We start from the raw sequence: 27,167 nt of genomic DNA, 5'->3' as shown, positions 1-27,167 counted from the left end.
GCACACCCAGCACAGCGCCTGGACATAGCAGGTGGTCACTAAATGTTTACTGCATAAAGGATGACTGATTTGGCAGTCACTGTGTTAAACTTTTTTTCTTATTCACAGTTCCCTCTACAATTTGGCTAAGTGATGTTCTCAGGTTTGGTTGTTCGATCTGTGCTTTTTTTTAAGGCCTTTCATTCCTCCTGCTTTTTGTTCTCAGTCTCCTGGCCATTTTGATGTTCATTAACAATCCTTATCATGGAGTGGGTAGGAAAAGACATTTGCTTCTCTTTCACTGAGTCCACGCAAGACTTGGTCAGACCAGAGCTCTAATTACTGGCTAAGCTATCATGTGGGGATTATTTGTGACTCCAATTATCCATGAGATTTCTGTCCACTCAGAGCAGGCAGTAGTACTGGTCAGAATAGGCCGACTGCTTTAACAAATAACCCCTGAATCTCAGAAGCTCAGACGAATGCCGTAAAAGTTCATTTCTCACTCATGAATGTCCTCCTCCGAGGAGTGACTCAAGGCTCCTTCTGTCATGTGGCACTTCCAGCTTCAACACCTGGCCTCCCAGGTCACCTTTATGGACAAAAGATCATGGGAAAGATCTTGCCTAATGTCTGGGAAAATAGGGCCCTCCTGCATCCTCAAGGGATGGTTATAATTTGTGGAAGCCAAGAATGGCATCCTCTTTACCAGATATTCACTGTCACAGGCTCCCTTGTTCCTAGGATGGCATGTGGATGGCCAATGAGGTGGAAGAACTTCTCTGATAATCTTCTGGAAAGATTCCTCTGTCTTTTACTCAAGAAATATGTCTCTCATGTCTTTCCTTTTTTCATGGAAGGATAGTACAGGACATTATGAATGCATTTTCCAGCCATTTTGTAACCAGAAGAGAAACTTGATAATTTAAAAGATTTTTATAAAAAGCCATGCTGTTTAACAAACCCTTGCTTGTCTAAACAGACTTTTCCTTATGATGAATGTTTCTATTACTTTAAGCTCTTCAGTTTGTCAGTTTTCTCCTAGACACTGAAGAAAATAATCTTAACTAATAGACATTACCTGAGTACACTAACCTTCACTAATCTTCTCCTCCATACTTCCGTAGCACTTGTAGTAACTATATGTAATTTAGTATTAAATTATATGGTAGCTTGTATTGCTTGGCATTAGTTTTATAGATCTCCTGAACTAAATTGTCAGCCGTTTGAATGTGGAAACACCATTTTATCCTGCCTGTGCTTTTTCCCTATGCCTTGCACAATGCTGGCTCAGAGGAGGCTCACCACATTTAAAAAAACAAACAAAAAACACGTGTGGGTAAGTGTGTGGGTTTATGTTGCCTTTTTCTTGCCTTTAAATTCAAAACTCTGTCACAACTCTTCTGGAACATGGCCCTTTGCCATGTTTTATTCTTCCTTAGACTAATTCTTCTGTTTTCTTTCCTGTTCCTTTTCTTTCTATGGTCTCTTTGTAGGTATTCCGAAAAGCTTCATCTTTGGTCTTATGCTCCTTTGCTACTCTGTTCTCTTGAAGATAATATCCATTATGACTCATTTACTTATGCCTAAATGACCATTATATGTGAACTCCCAGTTTAATTTCTACCCTGCATATCTATCGGCATTCCCAACTACCTTTACAATTGGTACTTTACACTGAATATACAATTGAGATTTCACTCTACCTTCAGTCACTGAAAGTTGAAGTATTCTCTCCTTCCTCTGAATTTCTATAGCTAAACCACACTCTACAACTACTGCCTGCATTAATAATTTATCTCTGCTTAGACTTTAAACTCCTTGAGATCAAGGACCATGTCTTGTTACTCTTTAATTAACCTCCACCTATATATGTCTTATATATAATATGAAATCAGTTAGTGTTTGAATGGATATATGACCACTTTATTCTAACATAGAAACATGTTGTATTGAAAAATTGGTTATACTTTCTCTTTTCTGTCTTTATATATACCTCAGTATATTTGGGGGTATATATAAATATAAATATATATATGTAGAGAAGATATATTTTCAGTGATATGCTTAGTATGTAGAAATTCTACCTGATTATGTTTTCAAATGTCCATATTGATGTAGTTCAATTAAGATCAACTTCTGGTTTTAGAATCTTTTTAGTACAAATAATTATATTTTATTAAGATTATGGGCTTCCCTGGTGGCGCAGTGGTTGAGAGTCCACCTTCTGATGCAGGGGACACGGGTTTGTGCCCCGGTCCAGGAAGATCCCACATACCGCGGAGCGGCTGGGCCCGTGAGCCATGGCCACTGAGCCTGCGCGTCCGGAGCCTGTGCTCCGCAATGGGAGAGGCCACAGCAGTGAGAGGCCCGCGTACCACAAAAAAAAAACAAAAAATAGAATACATATTTTCCTAAACATATACAAAAAAATACCAGGTATCATGTTATCACTCTCTATTACAAGGGTAGAAACTCCATGAATCTACTCCAAGAGAATTAAAAACATATGTCTACACTAAAACCTGCACATGAATGTTTATAGCAGTTTTATTCATAATAGCCAAAAAATGGAAACAACCCAAATTTCCAACAACTGTTGGATAAACCAAATGTGGTATATACATAAAATGGAATATTATTTAGCCATAAAAAGAATTAAGTACTGCTACAAGCTCTAGCACAAATGAACCTTGAAAGCATTGAGCTACGTGAAAGAAGCCAGACACAAAGACGATGTATGGTATGACTCCATTTATATGTAATGTACAGAACAGGCAAATCCATACAGACAGAAATATTAATGATGGCTAGAGGAGTCTGGGTAATGAGGGAAATGCAGTGTAGCTGCTAATGAGTACAGGGTTTCTTTTTTGATGATTAAATATTCTGGAATTACATAGCAGTGAAGATTGTCCAACTTTGGGAATCCACTAGGAACCACTGAATTGTCATTTTGAATGGGTGAACTTTATAGTATGTAAATTATATCTCAATTAAAGCCTTTTTAAAGACAAATTCCATGAAAATCCAGGATTCTTAGTTTTTATGGTATTTAGATTCAGAACATATCAGGATATATAGATCAAGCACAGGTTTTAATAAAGATGTCTTAATTTTTTTCCAAGTATAAGAGATTTACCAAACAATGGCAATCTGTACGTTGTGAATAATATAACATATTCCTATCATTCATATATTACTTTATTTATAGGCGATCTACTACTCTCCAGGGAAGGCTGAATTATAAGTTAATGACATGTATAATAATAGTTATTATTCAATGAGTTTAATTGGCATGAAAATGCTGCAGGGGAATTGAAAAGGATACTCCTCATTTTTCCAGGGTTGGAAGTATTGGATAGTGTTTGCTCTTGTTTTTAGAGGATGAGTAGAAGTTTACCAGATGGGATAACTTACTTCATGTGAAGGAAATAAAAATACAAAGGAAATCTATGAAATGATTAGAGAACGATGAGCCAACTCTACGGCAGATTTTAGGATGAATGAACCGCAGCGTAAGAATAAATAGAGTTACCTTCTCCCTTCTTATGCTATTCTATGGTTTCCCTACCTTCCAGCTGCATTAAAAAGAAAACTGTTCCTGTTTTAAAGTAATTAATCCTTAAAGACCAAGAAATGGTTGGATTTTAGCACATCTATGTGTTTTATACAAAATTCGTAGGTTGTTTTTCCTTAATGACAGTTGTACCACTAAATAAATATAAAGTAATGATTTGATTCATAAAAATCCTACTAGAGTCAACCAAAAATATACATGAAAATTATGTAAGTCATTGTGCTACATGTAAGTCATTATGCTAAGAAGTGAGGGGAGAGAGATAGGAGACACAATCTGTTTTACAAGGCATCGAACAGTTCAAGTCTTTGAATTTAGGTCATTTATATCAACACTTGAAAAGACCCAGAGGAAATAACTCTGGAGGTGGGAGAAAACGATCCTCTGCCACTTGTTAGCAGGTAAATGGTCAGATTTATATAGAAGGATTTATGAGGGGAGATAAGGGAACGGGAAGTTGAAGAAAAGAAGGAGGAAAGAGAGAGGCAAACTTTCCAGTTACAGTCCTCAATCAAGCCACAAGCTCTAAACACTCAGCTACATTCTGTTCTCTAGGAATTCAGCTGGGAACATACTACCTGAGGAGACTGCAAAACCCTCAGGTCATCTAAGACAGACCAAGAGTAATTGGTGCTTGCCTAAGAATAGTATCCAGAGAGATATTGCTCCAAACACTACTGAATAAATTTGAGCATTCTGCTATATTTCTCTGATAAAATTGCTTTCTCCCATGTAAAAGTGCCCAAAGTAACTGACAAAAGGTCAAAGATCTCTTTGGGGTATAGTAATTTACTAATTATTCAATTTATCAATTTTTTAAAAATAAAACCTACAGTTCTATAATGGCAAAATCTTGAATGCAGAGTTTGAAACACAAACTAAATCTCATTGTGGTTCACTTGCTCTTTGTGACATCGGATATTCTAACGCCAAGATAATGGGTGTTATGTTACTGAAAATTCAAAGTCAAAAAATCACATTTTTCAGTCACCATTCTAATCTCTGATATCCTCCCTTTCTCTGTTTCCAGTGATCCTTTTAAAATATTTACTCAGAGGTAAATAGCTTATCTTAAGTTCTCCAGCTGTGTCTCTTCTTCACTTGCGCAAAAATAGGACTTTTTTTCTCATACATGGTTTCTATGGATATTATTTCTCAGAGGCTGTCTCTTCTCCAGGATTGACATGCTGGTGAGTGTTCAATCAGGGAGCTCAGTAGATTTAATACTAGTGTCATTACACAGTGACATTATGATTGGCATCAGATTAAAGCACCATATGGAGTGCTGAAAAACCACACTGATATTTGAACCTTTGCTACTTGGAAGAGGAATTCTTTCCCTGACCGGCTCTCCTCCCTTTTTTCCTTCACCAGTTTTTGAGCAGAAACATGGTGGGTAGGAGGAAATTCCGAAAAGACCAGAGCAGACTCTTTGTGAGGTCTGCTATGCCAAAAACTCTTCTTGTCATTTTTACACAGGTTTCCTTTTTGTTAATTCTGTAGTGAACTGGGAAAGAAGGGGACTAATATAGATGAGATAGAAGATAGATAGAGCTGAAAGATACAGATAGATCCTTTATTCCCAACATCCATGCCATTTCTAACCATCTCCCATGATCTCTGTTATCATCCACAGCTCCAACACAGGAGCAGTGCCATGAGTGGCCATAATCTCTCAGAGCTCCGTTCAGGCTGGTATGCTCTGCATTGTGACGATCTCACCATCCCGTGCCCATCACAATGCTGTCTATATGTTGCATCCTTCCTGACACTAATGTGCAGATTGGTGCACAGGGAGGAATTTGGATGTATGGCTAACTTTGGGAATTAGTGCTTTCAAACTTTGGTTTCTGTATAATCTCCAGTTGACAATTCACACTCTACTCTGCAAGAACGTCCAATTTACAAATAAATATAAGAATACCTAAAGACTAAGGGAAATAAATCCAAGTTTTTTAAAACTATTTCATATACATGTCAGTCGCTTTATTTCAATCTTGAAATAAATGGTCAATTTAATATGCAAGTAAGGAGCATCAATTCTGGAGCCAGACTTCCTGGATTTTAATCACTTCTCTGTTATTTTACTAGCTGTGTGAACTTGTGCAGATAAATTCTATAGATAATTCCTCATCTATAAGATGAAAATAATAACACTACATCATAAGGGAGTTTTAACTTATCAAACTTTTATTATTCTTTTAAGAATAATCAACTCCCTAGATTTTTTAAAACTGGAAATAAATTATGTAATATAATGGAAAGAGCATGGATTTAGCAGACAACACAGGAGTTTGATTCCTGGCTGCACTACTTATATCTGTTTTTTTGAGCTTTATTTTTCTGACCAATAAAATGGAATTTAAATATTTAATTCAAAATAGTGAACTGAGGGCTTCCCTGGTGGCGCAGTGGTTGAGAGTCCGCCTTCTGATGCAGGGGACACGGGTTCGTGCCCCGGTCTGGGAAGATCCCATATGCCGCAGGGCGGCTGGGCCCGTGAGCCATGGCCGCTGGGCCTGTGCGTCCAGAGCCTGTGCTCCGCAACGGGAGAGGCCACAACAGTGAGAGGCCCGCGTACCGCAAAAAAAAAAAAAAAAAAATAGTGAACTGAGATTACATGTTTAACTAGACACACTTCCCTTTGCAGATTCCCACCCACAAGAATGCCCACTAAAATTACAATAGATGATAAAAGTAGAAATAATGTGAATCAAAACAGTAAATAAGAGAAGGCAACTATTACATACAGGAATTTCAAGAAATTTCTGCAAAATGTTTTAGAGATAAGACTGAAGGTAGTATAAACTGTAAAATAAACCCCACTAATAACCTTAAGTTTGGAGCTCTAGATCAAAATTTAACTTATTTTAAATGCTACCTGCATAAAATTTTAAATTTTTGTAATTACATATCATAAAATCATATATATATATAATTACCACAGCAATATCACATATTGAGCAAACTCATAGCATAGTATTGTGCGAACTCACACAAATCAGAGATTTTACTCATTAAGCTTTACTAAATATTAAGGACACAAGTAATCAAATGGCTCAGAAGAAGCAGAGAGGCATCTGGGACATTGAGAGCTTCTCCTAGGCCCTTCCTTTCTGTGGGGGCATGCACCTATGACCCAGAACAGATGAGATCTCTCAGGGATGTTTGTAAGGTTTTGTCTTTTTAGAAAAATAAGAAATAAAATTAAAACAACATTGCTTCCTCTAAATAGCTTAAGCAAAGGAGATGCAAAAATGAAAAATATTTATTTGTATCACATTCTTATCTCAGAGTACCCTCAGGCTGGGAATACATCGGTCATCATCAGCATTATCAAGCAATATTGCCCTGGGGTCAGAATGAAATTATTCATTTGACTTACAAATAAACTCATATCTATTATGAGTCCCCTCTTTATGCACATTGCCAATAATAGAATTAATAGGGTACTCATGCTATTGCTCACAGAACATTTTCTCCTGCGAGAAAATACTGAAAATTATGAACACTCACTAAAGCGGGACTGTTCCACGCAATGACCTGATGGATTCACAGCTTTATCTGAGAAGTTGTTCATAAACTTTCTGCCGGTCCCTGAAGAGGGAAGAGCTAACAGCATGATGATTGAAATTAAAATTTTAAGAATGGAGAGAGAATTTTTTAAACATGGAAAAATTGTCATCTCAATATTTTTAAAAGATGTTCAATATTTAAATAAGATCATTTCAATATCTAATGAAGCATATACAATATTTAATTGAATCATAATTTTTCTTTAGAAAACAGGAAGCCTCTCACACACATTTTCATTAATTATGTAGCAGTTCTAAAGTTAAGATTTAGCTTAACAAAACAAAATAATTTTAAAAAACACATAGGTCTTTATGCAAAATCAGAGAGGAACAGAGCACTAAGCTCTGTACTGGTAATGCATGGTCAGAACCAGTATTTGAGTAAGGGAATTGTGTTTTGATATATGATACATATAAGTAATGTATATTAGTGCAACATTAAAAAGACCCTTAGCTTCTGGTAAATTGTAGCTAGAGACAGTTTTCAAAATTCACATTTTGAAATGTGGGTTGAGCACTTATACTCATTTTCAATTCCATATACTACGCATAAATAGCCAATATCACTAGTAAGTGTTTAAAATACTTGTTAAGTTAAAATACATGTACATTCATAATTTATTAATTTAACAAACTTTAACTGAGTGCCTATTATGCCACATAAAAATATTACCACATCAAGAGAAAGTAACTTATCTATATTTAATACCTTTGCCATTGTTTTTAAAAAATTCTTTATCTTGTAGTTTCAAGATAAATTAATTAACTAAAACTTCAATTTTAATTATTCTTTTCTCAACTCACTCTATGAATTAAAATTTCTATTGCTTCCATTGAAATAGATGTCACGAATAAATGTCTTCTGCTCGAAGGAACATTGCTACAGTAGGCCTTACCAATCAGGAAGATTTAAGTGGCTTCAATAGCGGCCCTATTGAAGAACTGAAACCTTTTGGCATAATGTCTACCCAGGACTTCTTTGCTCTGAATTTCCTACCCCCTTAGCGTTGGGCTACTGACAGCTACTCATGTGCTCTGCAATGCCACCTTCTCAGCTACAGGTGATTAAATAAATTCCATTAAACTTGGAACAAAGATTCAAAACAGATGGTTATTCTTTGCAGGTGGCTGGAAATTTAACATGTAGCATGGGGAGCTGGAGGGCAGTTATACTGTACTGTGAAGATGAAAATCAGAGGAGAAAGCTGGTGTGTTGAGAGAGAAAATATGGAAAATAAGTAGAAACATTTTTGGTACCCATTGTTCCTGTTTCCCAGATCCTGTCACCATCCCACCCTGGACCCTGGGAATATTCCTCCCCTTGGATTGTGGGATTCCAAGGCATAACCAGGTAGTATTATAATAATATACCTCTCCCTTTGTCCCCTTGAACCACCTTGATTTGCTTATTTAAACCTACTGAGATTTAAATAATGTAAGACTTTATGGAACAAATGGGAATGGGAAATGAAGTGAATTTTTTTATATCCATTTTTTGTAATATCTTTATACATTAAAATTTTAAAAAGAAAATTAGCAAGCTAAAATTAATATCAACTTCATTTTTGCTTGAATTATTGACTCCTGCCTAACTGTTATCCTATTTTCTGGGGCCTTCTTACAGGTAAACCTCTCCATTACAGGTTCTATCACATCTTCAGATATCAAAGTAGCTTAGATGTTAGGATCATGGGGTTTCACAAAATATCTTTCCATCTTTGCTATGCTCTGAATGTTTATGTCCCCCTAAGATTTCTATATTGAAATACTAACCCACAAAGGGGATGGATTTAGTAAGTGGGGCCTTTGGGAGGTTGAACCCTCACAAATGTAGTTAGCACCTTATAAAAGAGGTTCCAGAGAGATCCCTTCTCCTTCTACCATGTGAAGGTACAATGGGAAGTCTGCACCCTGAAAGAGAGCCCTCACCTGACCATGCTGGAGCCATGATCTTAGACTTGCAGGCTCCAGATTTTTTTGAGATATAAATGTCTGTTATTTTATAGCAGCCCAAGCAGGCCAAGACAGTCTTCCCTGCCAGCACTCAAAGTGTGGGGCCTTCAGATGATCGCTAGTAAGTTCATCCTAGAATGCCTGCTGTGAGCCCCTCTTCATTCCCAAATATCTCCTCCAGACCCCACTAGAGATACTTCTATCCCCTAGGTTTACTTCCTTCATCAGTTCTTCCTCAAAACTCCAATGGAAAAAAGAAAAAAACATTATTACTTAACATTCATAATATTTTTCTTTTCTGTTCTCAATACACAACTTCTCTAATTTCAAGAGGAACAAGCCACAGTTTGCTCTTATTTGAAGCAATATTCTCATGCTTACAAATATTGTACATAAATCTGTTTATCATAGGCTTAGAACTCTCAAGGAGAACTTGCTTTGGGGAGAGATTAATGTATTTTAAGCAATTATTTCATTTTTTTCAGCAGCGTTTTAGTCAATAATAAGTAAGATCATTCCTGATTATTTGCAATCTCTATGGTATATAGCACTCTTTATGTTATCAGCAATAATAAATATGTAATTATATTTAAATGCTCTCTAGCTATCTTTTTAAGGCTTCCCAGTGCCCCAATTTGTTCAGTTCATTTTAAAAAATACATCCTTAAAAATTATTAGCAGTGGTATAGAAAAATATAATCTTACAATCAAACATCTGTTTGAATCCTGGATCTACCATTAATGCCTGTTTATAGTCAGAAATCTTTCAGCTGAAAATGACAGGAACCTTTTTCAAGCAATCTTAACCAACCTACCCTACTCTCAACCAAAATAAGTAACTTACTGACCTCCATTTATTCATTCCACAAATTATTGAGCACTCACTATGTGTCAGGCAATGTACCAGGTGCTGGGGCTTTAGCAGAGAACAAAATCCCTGCCCTCTTAAAGCTTGCATCACACTGCATGGTGGTGAGGAAGGGACCAGGAGGAATGATAAGACATGATGATAAGTGTTGTGAGGAAAAATGAAGCAGGAAAGGGGGTGAGAGAATGGCAGTAGTGGCTAGAGAGAATTAGGGAGGGTTGCTGGGGAAAGCCAACAGAGAAAATGGTACCTGAACATGGTGATGGTAAGAGAATGAGACATGAGATTTCCTGCAGAAGACTGTCTCATGCAGAGTAAATAAGCGGTGCAGAGTTCCTGTGTCAGGAGTAAGCCTGGTATGTTTGAGGCACAGTAGAATCAGTATGATAGGGTAAGTGAGGCGGGTAAGAGCTGAGTTTAGTAAACCATTGCCACACTTTGGTATTTACTCTCATGTGACTATAAAATGATACTTTGGCTGACATATAATAAGATATTGTTAAGACTTTGGCTTTTATTCTCATATGACTCTGATGTCCCAGGATTGAAATCGGCTTTACACCAAGGATTAAAAGGCTATTATCAGGATTTTCTTTTTCTCTTGTTGTTGGCTTTGTCTTCTCAGTTGGCAGTTTCTCTCTTCAAGTCACACATATGAGAGACAGACCCCAGCAACCCCAGAGCTCACATGCGTCTCAGTGCTAACAATTTCAGAAGGGGAGAGACCCTTCCTTTCCTAGTACGTATGCATGTAAGTTCTCCCCAGAAGGCTCCAATGGTCCAGGTAGGGTCATCTGTACAGCTCCACAGTGGGAAACCTGGATCAGTTCAATGACAATTTCATCCAAATCACATGAAATAGGAGAGGAGAGTTCTTAAAAGAAACGAGTACAGGGTTTCCAAAAGTTAGAGAGGCCTACTGATACTGTTTGACCATGAATAAGTTACATCATCTCTCCAAGCCTCAGTCTCCTCATCAGGAAATTGGAAAATATCATGCCTACCTCATATGATTGTTGAAACAAATTAGAAAATGTTAGCAAAGTGCTTTCCCTAAATGGCCACTATATGGTACCCATTATTACTATAACTTAGTGAAGATGTCTTTGGAAAGTCTAATATATACAATGAAGCATTAATTAGAGAATTTCAACTGTCCAATTATATTGTAGATTATACTGTATATTGTATATTTCCAAGGGAAAACAGGATCTTAAAAATTGAAAGCTTTGGGAGAAAGTAAGAACCTATTATAGAGAAGGTCAAACTATTTAAATTGATATTATCTGGTCATGGCTATTTAAGAGTACAATGACTTGTTTTCAAGCTATAAATCACAACCGTAATGATAACAGGGACAAATATTTGACATTGGAATTGACTAAAATATGATTTGTCTACCATAGACTTGGCCTTTATCAGGGTATCTTCTATTGTTCCCTGTAAGGTAGCATCTGACCTAGTGGTTTTGTTTTTCTCCCCTAATAACATTATCTGAATAGTTATGGCCACAGGATTAAAGGCAGTGGACACAGGATTAATGACAAGAGCCTTTGATATCAGGTATGTTAATTCCCTTTCCCAGATCTCATGTTTCTTATCTATCACATGACTGGGACCAAATACTCCTGGAAATCTCTTTTAGGGGTATGATTCTTCAAATAAAAACTTGCCAGCATTACACTATATTCTACAACAGCCCAACGAGTTCTGGAGAGTTGCTTTTATTGTTAATACATTCTGTTTTCCTGATTTTAAAAAATAAGTTATCTTGGGAACACTTTAATTCTGCATATTGTGAAGAGGGCCTGGGCATTAAAAGAAGAAAAATAAAATTCCAACTTTGAGAAGCCAAGTATATACCTAAAGTATTTTGCTTTAGTCCTTCATGGCTGGCTTCTGATTACTTCTAGCTCAGATGATAGAAAGCAATTTTCAGCTAAGTGCTTAACTCCAGTAGTCTGCTTTCACATCTGGACCTCCAGGGCCCTACTTATATATCCCATCATGTAAAGTGTCTCCACAGTTCTCTGCCTTTCTTAGAAGAACACATCCTTGGAGGTTTTACATGGCTTTCCATTTCAATCACTCCATTAAGCCCAAAGCTCTGAACTTTCCTTGCTTTTTCTACTTTATGAACTACTACATTTCTTATGATGAAAGCAGAAAAGAAAAAAATTGAAGTTTCTTGTAATTTAATTTCTGTCACACTAGATGTGTTTATCTGTTTAATCAAAAACAACAGAGAATTCTAAAGTATGCATTGCTGATCAGTTTACAAACACAAAATGGAATTAAAATAGAGTTGGGCAAAATGACTATGACAAATTCTACACATCACATGTAGGTAGAAACTAAAAATCTATGGATGGTTCTGCATAGATGAACCATATCTCGGTGGAATAAAGATGAGAGTAAAAGATGGAATTAGCCATGGCTAGTGTATCTTTAAATTTATTTGTTATTTTGGAACCTAGAGCATCCTCATGAGACAACGCTGTGGCTCACATAAAGAGCCACACAGGGACATGATGGTCAATGGCCACTTTTGATTCCCTACAATGAGTGTAAATTTTTCAGAGAAATTATGAAAAAAAAATCAGAGCATTAATATGTAGATTTGATGAAGAAATCTGAGGATCTCAGTGAAAAGCTTGGACCAAACTTAGAAACAAGGAAAGACACATAAAATAATTTTAGTAGAAGGATGTGGCCAAAGGTGAGAACAAAACAATGTCAGTAACATTTAAAATGGAATCTTTATATCAATATGACTTAATAAATTTTTAAAATGTTTAATTAAACTGTTTCACAATTAAATTTTAAACTATTTTAAACCCTGTAACTGGGTTTTAAGACATGTATCTTCTTATCAGAAGAAAGTAAAAGAACTACAGATAAACATTTAAAAGAATAAATTCATCATCGCCAGAAAAATAAGACAAAAAGGAAGAATTGTAACAGAAAACTAAAGATATTTTTATGTCTCTATAAAAAATGAAATGGATATAATCTGAATTTGAAAAGTAAAAGGTAGTAGGGTAGATCTATAAAGGAAGAAAGGTAATCAATGCAGACAAGTAAATGTTTTGGGGTCAATGGAAGGATCTCCTAGATACAGCACATATTTAGAGAAATGAATTCCCATTACTAGAGTTTATATGTATACTTAGTTTTACAATGACATAAAGTAGTGCCTTTAAAAAAAAAAAAACCTAATGCTAAAGTTCTAATGCTCACAATTAGCAGCAGGCAGAAGGAACTGACTCATTCTGACAAGATAAGAGCCACTTATATAACATCAAATATAAACCTGATAAAATGACAGGCTTAAGTTGTAGAAAAATTTATTTAAAACACTAACTACATTCATTTTGATGTTGCATATTGTGGTCAAGATTTCAGGTAAGTGTGTAAGTTGAAAAACCTCCTGTTTCTCAGATTACACTCATTAAAATGCATCAACAGGTAAATAGGAAATAGCCTACAATTTTTAGATTGCACATAATGACAGTTGCTTCACTGATTCAGAAAACAGCCTTCAGTTCTAACAATTGCTTAGTTACTTCTTGATGATGATCTCTCTAGAGAGCATTTACTTCCAAATGACTAAATTCAGAACTCAAAGATTCATGTGGCTATAAACCATTAACATAACCCAATATATGGTATAGAGCCTTCTCATTTATGCATCTCTCCAAAGAAACACCTCAGTCTTAAAATGAACATAGCTTACTATGAAAAGAGCATACACTTTAAAGACTAAATTTATAAAGCCCACCAGTTACTTTATCACACCTTTGGGAAAACTTGAGAAACTGGTATTCAAAAAATAATAAATAGGTTGACCTTAGAATAGCTTCTTTTAAAATAAGTGCTATTCTACTCCATTCTTACTCCAATATTTAGTTCAAAACTCTGCAGACCTTTTCAGTGTTGGGAAATCCCAGAGAGTTCGTATATTTGCCTACATAAGTTATAAAGCTTATTTTGAAATCAGGAAGTATGAAGCCTCCAACTTTGTTCTTCCTGATTTCAAAATATATTACAAAGCTACAGTAATTAAAACAGTATGGTATTTGCACAAAAATAGACATGTAGACCAATGGGACAGAATAGAGAACCCTGAAGTATACCCACACATACATTATCAACTGATCTTCCACAAGGGTGCCAAAAATGCACAGTGAGGAAAGGACAGTCTCTTCAACAAAAGATACTGGAAAAACTGGGCATCCACATGAAAAGAATGAAATTCATACACTATACATAAAAATCAATTCAAAATGGATTAAAGATTAAACAGAAGACCGGAAACTGTGAAACTTATAGAAGAAAACATGGGAGGAAAACTTCATGACATTGATCTTGGCAACGATGTTTTGGCTATGACAACAAAAGCACTGGCAACAAAAGCAAATATGGACAGGTGGGACTACATCAAACCAAAAAGCTTCTGCACAGCAAAGGAAATAATCAACAGAGTTAAAAGAATGGGAGAAAATACTTGTGGACCATATATCTAATAAGGGATTCATATGCAAAACATATAAGGAACTCCAGAAACTCAATAGCAAAAAACCCTGACTGAAAAATGTGCAAAGGACTTGAAATATTTCTGCGAAGAAGACATACAAATAGCCAAAAGGTATATGAAAGATGCTCAACATCATTCATCATCAGGGAAATGCAAATCAAAACCACAATGAGTGGGCTTCCCTGGTGGCGCAGTGGTTGAGAGTCCTCCTGCCAACGCAGGGAACACGGGTTCGTGTCCCGGTCTGGGAAGATCCCACATGCTGCAGAGCGGCTGGGCCCGTGAGCTATGGCTGCTGAGCCTGCGCGTCTGGAGCCTGTGCTCCACAGCGGGAGAGGCCACAACAGTGAGAGGCCCGCGTACCACAAAAACAAAACAAACAAACAAAAAAAACCACAATGAGATATCACCTCGTACTTGACAGGATGGCTCTTATCAAAAAACTAAACATAGCAAGTGTTGGCAAAGATGTGGAGAAAAGGAAACCCTTGTACATTGTTGGTGGAAATATAAAATGATGAAGCTGCTATAGAAAACAGTATAGACAGGCCTCAAAAATTAAAAATAGAACTATCATATCATCCTGAAATCCTACTTCTGTGTATATATACAAAAGAGTCAAAATCAAGATCTCAAGTAGATATCTGCACACCCATATTCATTTCAGCATTATTCACAATAGCCACGATCTGGAAATGAGCTAAATGTCCTTCAGTGGATGAACGGATTAAGAAAAGTGGTATATATACACAATGGAATATTATTCAGCCTTAAAAGAAGGAGATCCTGCCATTTGCAACAACATGGATGAACCTGGAAGACATTATGCTAAATGAAATAAGCCAGTCGCAGAAGGACAGATACATCATGATTCTACTTAGATGAGGTATCTAAAACAGTTAAACCCATAGACACAGAGAGTAGAATGGTCTTCTCCAGGGGGCTGGGGAAGAGGAAATGGGGAGTTGTTGTTCAACAGGTATAAAGTTTCAGTTATGCAACATGAAGAAATTCTAGATATCTGCTGTACCACATTGTGCCTATAGTTAACAATCGTGTATTGTGCATTTAAAATTTTGTTAAGAGGGTAGATCTCATGTTAAGTGTTCTTCTCGCAACAAAAAAATAAAAAGTGAAACTGTGAAGATTAAAATACAGCAAAGTTCACCATGAAGTAATAGAGTTTAGGAACAAAGCTCAAAAAAGGGTATTCTACTTACTTTTTCTCTTATATTTTTGTTAAACACTATAAATTTTATAGAAAGAAATTCTGTTAAGAAATAATTAATGGTAAAAGCTCTAATTGTAACTAATTACTAAAATCAAGGTAGTTTTCCACCAATATTTTCTTCCTTATAAGTCTTTCTTCAGTACTGGCAGATACAAGGGAAAAAACAAGCAATGATATTAAAATTCTATACTTAGAATACTCACTATTATAAATGGACAGGATAATTTCCTTTCTATTACCATTGGTTATCTAAGATCTCCAACTCAAACATGGAATTGGGATTTAATAACAGTCTGACATTGCTTAGTCCCACTTTCTTATAGTTATTTCTTGTTGACCTCAAATAACAAAAAGCAAGAGTATTGAATCTGCAGGCTTGCCCTACAAGTGAATGTGTGGAATAAAGCAACTTTTTTCAAGGGACCAAATACATTCTTCATTTTCATGACAAGGTTTCTTGGAAATAAATCGGCATTATAAGACAAGGCAAAAAAGCAAAATAGAACTAAGATGAATGCTTTGCTGCGACAGCACTGACCTTAGAGCTGGACAAGTAGCACTCCTCCTGTGCCCCGCACTTCAGAATACCCCCATATGGCAACGACGAGACACCAAGAGACATTTTTATTCATCTCATAAGTGGATTTTTGTTTTGTATTGTTTGCTTTTCCAGGGTTGGTTTGTTTGGTTAAGTAACTGGCTAATAGATTGAGAGGGTTACTAGAGCTGAAGTGAGCCCCCAGGCCATAGACTGCAATGGCGAGCACCTGAATGCAGGGGCAGGGTGTGTGGGGAGAAAATAACAAGTTCTGCCCTGGAAAACTGGGGAATTTATATAAAGTTAGTCCACAAAATCATCAAATTATGGGTCTCAGACTGGGTTCTGCCAACAACCGGACAATTGTAGCCCCCCAGTTTTCTCCTTTGATGGTCTAGTTTGGGGAGGACAACCTGGAAATCCTGAGCTAGAAAAGAGAAGTGAGTGGATGGTAAATACACTGACCTTGGCTTCTTGAGAAGTTTGCTCTGTCTTGCAGCCAAAATTCAGGTGGGTTGAGATCTGAGTCACAGCCCAGCTTTGCTTTGTCCCGTCCCAGCAGATCCGATTCATTCAGACAGGGCAGGAAAGAGCACCTTTGGGCTCCTGGTTATAAGGACCATCACTCGGGAGTAGGCTGGGACTCCTGGGTAGGAACAAGAACAGGGGCATTTATATGAATTGATGTACAACATTGAAATATTTAGGAGTCTGATGCAGTGGTCACAGACTCCTCTGTACTTTCACTGTGTACAAGGACGAGCATATTCTGCATTCTGCAGGCAGATTCAGGCAGATGCTGCAGTTCGTCTCTGTCCAACTGTTGTTCTTTTCCTACATTCTGATTTCCCATAGTCTTTTTTCACCCAAAATTAATGAATAGTTTTCTATTTTTTATTCTAATAACTTTTCCTAATAAATTTTCCCCACCGAAAAAAGAAACAAATTATATATTATATATATATATATATATATATATATTTTTTTTTTTTTTCCCACTGTGCCCTTAGCAGTGTCCTGTTCCATGCAAAAGGTACTAGTCTTCTGGAAATGCCTTTGAATTGTTGGAGATGCTGAGGAAGTCTCAAAGGAACATGCCTAAGCTGCTTAGACTCCACTCCTCTGTGGAAATTAAACACATATCAGAAAGTCTCAGGCTATTTGTGTGTGGAAGGGTAAGAGCTGGCAGCCTCAATGCCTGTGGTCTCTGACTGGGCACTTCAACCACAGCCTCTCCCTCCATTGCATAGGAAATCTCAGAGCAACTTATGGTTACTTCAACTTAGAAGATGCTGCTGACTCAGACTTTGTACCTTGGCTGATAGTATGGTACTATTTTATCCTTTTTTCCTTATCACAGCCTTTTAGATATTTATTGTATTTCTACTTATTTCATTTTCAGTAAAAACGCAGGCAGGAAGCAACATTAAAAGCTGTAAATTATGGGGATGTGCAGCGAAGTGGGAGCTGAGCAGAGAGATTAAACTTGAATTTTCTAAGAGAGAATTCTTGTCAAAATCCTGACTGACAGAAGAAATAGTTAACGTTTGCTTAATGGGAGTAAACATGTACCTATGTGACATTCTTCCATCAAATTGGAATAAGAACATGGCCTGCTTAGAGCTCATCAGCTTAATTTCTACAGAAACTCTTCAAGTGGGTGTTTTTGTTTGTTAGTTTGTTTTTAATTGAAGTTTCACTGTAATACAATATTATATTAGTTTCAGGAGTACAACATAGTGATTCAAAATTTTTATAGATTATGCACCAAAGTTATTATAACATTACTGACTATACTCCTTGCACTGTACATTACATCCTGTGACTTCTTATATAACTGGTAGTTTGTACCTCTTAATCTCCTTTAACCATTTTGTCCATCCCCACCCCCACCCCCTTCCTCTCTGGCAACCACTAGTTTGTTCTCTGTATCTGTAAGTCTGCTTCTTTTTGCTATATTTTTTAATGCTAAGCTCCAAATAGGAAGCAGTCAGATGAATTAAAAAGTCCGTATTTTCTGTAAAAATTTGTTTGAAGGATCAAGAAACATTCTTGCATGAAGAAATGGATGAGAATTTCCATATTCTTTTAACTTCTAGGAAGCACAGAAAAATATTTAAACTTAAACATTTAAAATTATATTAGTTTTGGTGGTAAGTGCATTTATTTTTATTTTTATGTGATTAGCATATTTATCAATGTTAAATTGTTTTATATTATCTAAATGGCTTTACTGATGAAACATATCAAATCACATTTAAAGGCATATGGGCTATAAATATTTAACTTATTTTAAGTTTTGAATAATAAATAATTTGTTAAAACTATAAGCTTCATATTTATTTTCCATTTATTTATTTCTTTTGTTACTCATAATAAACCTGTCAGGTAGACATTTTCATAGATGAAGAAAGTCAAATTCAGAGAGTTTAAATGACTTGTCCTAGATTACTTAGTAATAGCAGGTAATAAAATCTCCAACATCCAGTTTTCTCTAAATCTAGATTTCAAATAATAATACCATCAGTATTAAAATCAAAAACAGAAAACATGGCTTTAGAATAAAATTTACCATGTGACATGTGTCAACAAAAATGTCTCAGAGGTCAAGTTTTCTCAATTTTTTGCAAGTTTTTATTTTATAGCCTAACAGAATTCAATTCAATGACTGTATAAAGTGTTTTATTTCTTATTTAATTAGTCCAACTAAAGAAATAAAATTAATAAAGTACATTATGTGTATCTTGAATCTAGATGATGAAAATAATTATCATAATACTTTCCATTTTGTCAAATTTCTAAAATCCATGGTTTTAAAAAGCAACAAACTTTAACTTTTATTGTTTTATAAAGAAAAAGGAACTAATGACTTGCATATTATCGTGTATACTGTATCTATTTATGTGTGGTAAATAAATATGTGGTTCAGTAAAAGCAACCAAAACATGATTATTCTCTCTCATCAAGTAGTAAATATTTCTGGTTTTGGATAAACCTATCTTTAACCCCCAAGCAGTTACAGATGGCTGATTCTTGTTGAGACAAGTGAAAATCCTTTCTTTTTAGGAAAAAACTGACTTTTCTCCCTTCAGCATTTCCTAATCCAAAGCAAGTCATCGTGTTTATGCTCCCATACTACATATTAAATGAGATAAAAGAGGATTTATCTTCTTGTGTCACCTTTTTATGAAAACATATTTATAGCTTAGTAAGTGTTGTTAATATATCCTCATTAACCTAGTTGTGGAAGTTTTGATAACAATTTTAAAACTTTCATGAAGCTTTTTAAAAGTCTAATGTATCTGTTTACCCTTTATACCTTATCCTTTTCTTTCCTTCTTTTAAAAGTTTTTTTCATGTATGTTTTATAATTTGCTAATATTTGACTTTAGCCATTCAAATACCACTTAACCAAACTTTTTCATAATAACTTAAAAATATTTTTCAAACTCTTTAAGTGTATGTGTTTTGGTTTGGAATGCTATAATAAATATAAAATTCTCAAAAATATTTAATCATACGAAGACTTTTGACTTGTGAAATAGTATACTTTTGCACCATCATAACATGAGCATCACTATTGACCAAATAATGTTTGTTTCAAAAAATGCATCATATGTATCTACGTGGAGGTGAACATATCAGACAATTTTATTTGGCTTAGAAACTGGATTCCAGGTATCTCGAAGAGAGAAGGTGAAAAAAATCTAATGCTGTTAAAATCCAACACTATGTTTCTTCTATGTGTCATTCACTTTCCTAACTACATGCATTGATACCAGTTGCAAGGGCAGGCCTTAGGCAACTAGAGAAGTGGCTGTTTTTTGATGTCGTTGCCCTCCCACATGCCCTCTCAGGCTTCTCCATTGCCTCAAATCTACAGCTAGTCTCCGTCTGGTGCCTTTATTTGCTCCCTTGCGTGGGAACTTACATGTCCTACAGCACACATTCAGGGTCTAAGAGGTCAGCTAGTAAATTAGCTTAATTCATTAGATTTTACTAAAGGTCATTTGGAGAAATACTCCCATGAATTATACATATATAAGCAGTATACTTTCATTTTAACTTGGTCTCCTACAGATACTGTCCACATATTTAATATTTACTGACGACTAAAGATTTCAGCAACCTTAAAGAAAATCTAATTCTGGGTCTGGCAGTGGGAGCTTAGCTTTGTTGTTCTGTACATTTCCTCTCAGTCTTTCCTCCCCAAAACTGCCCACAAAGGCTGAAAATTCTAAAGCGGGTTTATTTGCATTTGTATAAGCTATCATTTATGTATCTAAACATAATGAAAGTCAACAAAATGATCTGCAACTTGGTTATTTCCTGAAGCTAAAGACCATCTAACTTATCTCTGTAACCTCACTACCTAGCATAACACATGCGGCACAATGGATGCTTGATATAGTTTTGTTGAATGAATGAATAAGTAAATGTATGAATGAGTAAATGAATAAATGAAGAGACATTATAATCCATAGATATAGAAAGTATGTCTGTGGTCTCTAATATATCCAATAGCTTACATTACTAGGAACTTATTTACCTACAGCTGAATATAATTTAAACCATATTTAAAAAAAGGCCTTGGTCACACATATTTTTTGGATGGGGAAATGGCCCCTCAAATTTCATACACGGTTTGAAGAGGTCATCAGAAAACACTGATGTGTTCAATCACCCTCGATCATATCTAATAAATATTTTGCCAATTATCTACCCTCATTGCAGTGTTTAAACACTGAGAAAAAAATAATTTTTGTATAAATGCATATGCATTAAATCTTTATACATATATATATATATATACACATTCAAGGTGCATATTCAATAATGCATATATTCTAATTACTCTGTTAGTAATTAGAGAAATGAAATGGAATATTAATATCTCTCAGACATTTAAAAAACTATATAACAATAAGAAACTCAAGCTTAATTCCTTCCTCTCTTTCTACAGATAAGGAAACAAGAATTTAAATGGGTAAAGTGATTTCCTCAGAGCTACACAGGTAAATAACAGAGATCAATATGTTCCCTATTATCCTGAATCCCAAATCAGTGCCCTCCTAATTAAAAGATGATACTTAGCTCTATAGCAGTGTTCTAAAATTATTATGTAAAATAATTTTATTTATTTAAGAGAGGGCATTTTGGGAGTGAAATCCACAAGATCTCAACATACTACACTAATGATAGAGCTTAAGTGTGGCAATCTTGAGTAAGTTGCATTAAAATTGTACCATTCCAGATATTCAATAATTCATTCATTTTAGTAAACATTTATTGACCCTACTTTGAGGTAGGCATTCAATATGGAAATATGAAACTATCTTTTGCGTTAAATAACTCACAACTTAGTGAGATGGACATGTGTATCAACAGATAAATCATAGAACAATGTCATAAGAAATGAATCTGAGTTACAAGCAGAATAGGGGGAACTAAAGGTAAAATCTTATAAGATATCTTTATAATTCAGAGACGCTCTGCTCTTACAGAACTTAGCTGTATTTGGCCAAATTAAGAGTGAAGAGTACAGTTCTCCACATTGTGAAATCTGACCAAGACTTCTGACTCCAACTGCAAAGAGTGAGGGACCAATACAAAGTTAGAGAAAAGAGTCTACCAAAGACAACTCTCACTGCTGACATCAAATGCAAGTCTGATGGTTTCCCCCAAACACCCATAGGTTTGATAATTCCCTAGAAAGGCTCACAGAACTCAGTGAAACCTATTATACTCATAGAATACATTTATTGCAGGGAAAAGATATAAATTAGAATCAGGCAAAAGAAGATAGGCATAGGCCAGAATCTAGGAGGATTCCAACACAAAGCTTCTGTCGTCCTCGAGAAACATTACCCTCGGGCTTCCCTGGTGGCGCAGTGGTTGAGAGTCCGCCTGCCGATGCAGGGGACATGGGTTCGTGACCCGGTCTGGGAAGATCCCACATGCCGCGAAGCGGCTGGGCCCGTAAGCCATGGCCGCTGAGCCTGCACGTCTGGAGCCTGTGCTCCGCAACGGGAGAGGCCACAACAGTGAGAGGCCCGCGTACCGCAAAAAAAAAAAAAAAAAAAAAAAAAAGAAACATTACCCTCTCACATTGATACGTGATAATATGTATGAAATATTAGCAACTCAAGAAGCTCTGGTTGTCAGTGCTTGGTTGTCCAGAGCCTATACTGATTGACTGATTCATGCGGTTGGACTCATCTCTAGAACCACACTCCAACTCCTCCAGGAGACCCAGGCTAACCTCACATGGCCCAAATTCCCAAACCTCTAATCATGTGATTGGTGTTTCTGGAATAGCCAGCCCCCTAAGAATATTGGTTGTGTATGGCCCCACCCTGAGTCATCTCTTTACTAGGTGTGGTCCCATGATGAACAACAGGAATAACAAAGACACTTGGGATACAAAGACACTTGGGATACTTCCCAGGAGCTGAAAATACTTTACTTCCCAGAAACTGAAAACAAAGGAAAGACCTCTCTTTAGGCAAGACTAAATTAATTATGACTGAGAACTGTATGTAATTTATAGATAATCCAAAGCATTTTTCATTCTATAACCTGTCAAATTTAATCTCTAATTAAACATTTTATTCATGAATCTGAGTAGGTAAAATTATTTTCATGGTGTGAAAGGAAAATCAAAATGAGGTTGGTATTGCTAAGAGAGCCCTCTAAAATGGAGCCAGGAGGCCGTTGAGGAAGAGTGACTCATGCACATCTCAGCCTGAATGGAATCTGACATTTGACCACTTATTGTCTTAATGCAGGCATCCAGAACATCTACCTGCCCAATGTTTCAGAAACTCAAGATACTTATTGGACCCTTACCCCAAATAATTTGACTACCTATCCCTTAAAGACAAATATTTCTTTTCTTGCTTCAGAGTCAATCATAATTCTCGTCAGACAACTTTAGCAGCCTTGTGATTTTTGCCTTTATAAGCCCCTGACTCTTTGTCTCCCCTGAAATACTTTCGGTTTTACCTGAATCTGTCTCCTGAATTGCAATTCCTAAGACCCCAAATAAACTCTTTCTTATTTGCAGTCTTCGATGTTTTCTTGCTCAACAATGGGATTCTTCTAATTTCTTTCAAAACATCGTCAAACGAAGGTGTTTCCAAATAGAGAAAGATGCAAAAACAGGAATGTCATACTAAGAAAAAGGATTTCCTAAAGACTAAATATTCAACATCTGAATAATTATATGTAACAATAAATTCATTTACTATCTCCTACAGTCAAGGTACTGTCCTAAGTACCAGAGAGAGATTCACATAGATGACATTCTCCACCCTCAAACAGCACCCATTCTACTAATGGAAACAAACATAAGCATAAGTAACCACGACACAGAAAGAGCACATTAAAGCCTCTGGTACAAGTGCAGATGGCTATGGGACAAAAACATGGAAGAAAAGGTTGCACTGAAGCAATAGCACAATGGCAGTTAAACTTGAGTGAGGTCTTGAAGGGTAAGTAGATTTTAATAGGAGGACTATGGGGATAAGTGCATTTCAGTGAAAGATAAAGTGAGAAAACTACAGTGTGTACTAGACGAATAGAAATGTATACGGAAAGAAGGGAACAAAGGATAATAGATGGAATATGTAGGTTTGGAACATCATTTGGGAAAGAAGTTTAAGACTGTGTGGGAGTTTGATTTCCATGACGATGACTCTTGAACCTTTTTTGTAAACAGTCGGGAGATGTCTTGCTTACTGCAATGGTTAATCTGTAAGTAGAGTGGGGGTAGATTAATACTTTTCCCTAGAAAAAAATGATACAGTAATATACCAACTTATTAAAGTAAGGTTTATCCAACTAATAAAAATAGTGAAGGAAACATGCTACATCATAGAACATGAATATGTGTAGAATGTTTCCTTCGCTATTTTTATTACTTGGGTAAACCATACTTCTAGAAGAATTACTGAAGTGCAGAAATACACAGGAAATTTGAAGATATTTGGTCAAATCATTTACAGTGTCAATCAAGCTGTGTAATGTTTAGAAGAGTGTGTTCATGGACCTCAAGATAGCATTTTCTGTTTTTTACTCTCGCTTACTAAACATTCCTGGAGGAAAGGAGATAATTTACTTTCTATTTGTATGGACTATAAACATTAAGAAGATGAGCTTTATACACATAAAAGGAAAGTGTTTGAAACAAGTTTGTGGTGCTCATTCAGAGTCCCTAATGATTTTCTTTCACAGGCTTCTTGACCTCTACTTCTAGAACTATTTCTATCTCAAAAAAACCTCTTTTCTCTCACGTATTTTTTATTTGTGTTTTTTTTTTCCTACAGTATTGGTGTTGAGGAGAGTTCTAATAATAAAAAATTTACTCTTTCAATACATATAGGTAATGAGTACCTTTCAAATGAAGCAAGTTCAAGCATTTGTCCTGGGATTAACACATTGTCATTTATAAAAGATTTCCTTTTCTCTCCTAAAGCTACCTTTCACTTTCACAGTAATTTTCTCAAAACTTTTGGATTAGAAGATTAAAAAATACTTTTTCATTTTAATATTTCTTGTCTTTCCTATTTTCTGTACCTTGCCAAATTTACACAGTATTTGATTTTCAAATTTATATTCTGCCTCATGACTGATCTACTCAAATGGCACCTCATCTTCAGATTAACTGTCTCTATCTTGACTTACCAACTAATCCAAAATTAAAAGTTTAATTTAGTGTGTATGGTTAGGTTGACTGGTCTTTATTCTATCTTGTGAGTCAGAAAGAACTGAATCGCAAATCCAAATGTTTTTAGAATAAAGATAAATTACGAATGGAGAAAAATGGATGTTGTGATTATATTTTAAGAGGAGGTCTGGGTAGGTGGTAAGATTTATGGTAACATTTTATTATTTGCTTATAAAATATTAAGTACATTCTAATATAACATGAACTTTCTCATGAGTCACAAATTAAATAGCTTAGGTACACTAGCAGCCTCTCTTTCTTCTTCCCTCTCCTCATTCTTCCTTCTGTACTCCTCAGGAAGAGCAGTCAGACAGGCAGCATTTATGTGTCAAGAGGATGTGGCTGTCTATTCAATAGACCAAATTATTAATAGTTATTTATATTTAAACTTCAGATGTCTAGTCATTTTCTATTTACCTTATGCTGTCTAGTACTTATGATTGAGAACTTCACAAATAGCACTTGAGAATCACAAATAAAGAAATCTCTCCGAGAAAGGATACCTAAAAGAAAATATCCAAAACAAAAATGGCTAAGTGAACAGGTATATCTCGCGTATTCTGAAGCCACAGGGAAATGTAAAGGAGTCAGGCTGACTTGTACTAGACAAATAACATTCATTTCAATTTCCCACTAACTGATAGATCATGATGTCAAGGTCATGTGATATTCGATGAAACTATTACTGCAAGTGCCATATGGAACATATCACATGAGTGTAGCTGCAGTCTTCTATTATTACAGATATCACTTGGAGTTTGTAATGACAGAAGGATCAAAGTAGATATATGAGTTAAAATGACATGCTCATAAATTTGCAAAATATAAAGCTCATTAGAGTGTATTACCTACTTAGCACTCACAAATCCCTGGAGTAGAAGAGGCAAAATTATTACTCCTTCAATAGAAAGAAATCTGGAAAGTTCAAGTGATTTTATAATAAATAAAATATAAATCAATGACAAGCACCCAGGGTTCCAACATCTAGGTACTATGACCTTCCTTCACCCCCAGCCCTAATTTCCCAGAAATAACTAAGGCAATAGATTGCCTGACCATTTTTTTAGGTCCAAACTCTAGACACTGCGAGGGAAGCTCACCCTCATAAGTGGTCATTATAAGAAACATTAAAAAGTAGAAATAACATTCTCCCTAGCATTGCATCTGCCTGGAATTGAACTCCAGCACAGCCCTCTAGCAGCTATGTAGCCTTTAGCAAATTGTTTAATCTCTCTGAGCCTCAGTTTTGTAAAATAGGCCTGCCTTCACAGGATTTTGGTAAGGATTTGAGAAGGTGTCATTATTTTTGTATATTTGTTTTCAATGCAACTGCTATTAATATTAATTTTAAATGATCATTTAATTAGCCCTTTGAACAACCAAAGGAAGCAAATGATATTCTCCTAATTTTAGTGATATAGACACTGAAGCTTAGAAATGCCAAGTAACTTGTTCAAGATTACACTACTGGGCAGTGACGGGGCCAGTGTGCAACCCCCATATGTATCACTTCAAATCTCTTATTATTTTTTGACTTTAACATGGAAATTCCAGTCCTAACCAGGGAAATATGAAGGTCAAGAATAAACAGAAAGCAAAATGAGACTGGCCTGTTAATTTTGGCTTTCTTTCTTGACTTAACACTGTTAAAGGTTAAACCAATAAAGGAAACATTGATGAGGAATGGTATTTTTCCATAGTGCTGGGGTCTTATATATTGCTTAATGTTTAAAAGAGGAAAATATAACTTTACATTGGAAGAACAGGGCTGATAACCATTGAACTGTGAGTGCTCTTTCAATGGATCACTAGGCAACCAGACTTTATGGGGTCCTAATGATCACAGTGTCACATACAAAAGAGCATTCTTGTCAAAATGTTTAATCTTTGGTGGCACCCCATAAACACCTCCTCCCAGTAAAAAATCTCAGCAAGCTTTTAGTAGAAATTGCTAGGCTAATTCTAAAATTTATCTGGAAATACAAAGGACCTAGGATAGCCAAAACAGTCTTGAAAAAAAAGTTGGAGGGTTCACATTGGCTGATTTCAAGGCTTTTTATAAGGTAACTTTTTTCAAGGAAATGCAGTATCTGTGTAAACAAAGAGAAATAAATCAATCAAACAGAATAGAGAGTCCAGAAGGAGACATGCATATATGATGACTAAATTTCTTAAAAG

Source organism: Phocoena phocoena, chromosome 12 (assembly GCF_963924675.1).
Source record: "Phocoena phocoena chromosome 12, mPhoPho1.1, whole genome shotgun sequence".
Taxonomy (NCBI): domain Eukaryota; kingdom Metazoa; phylum Chordata; class Mammalia; order Artiodactyla; family Phocoenidae; genus Phocoena; species Phocoena phocoena.
The sequence above is the reverse complement of the archived record's forward strand: the minus strand, read 5'-3'. Positions refer to the sequence as shown.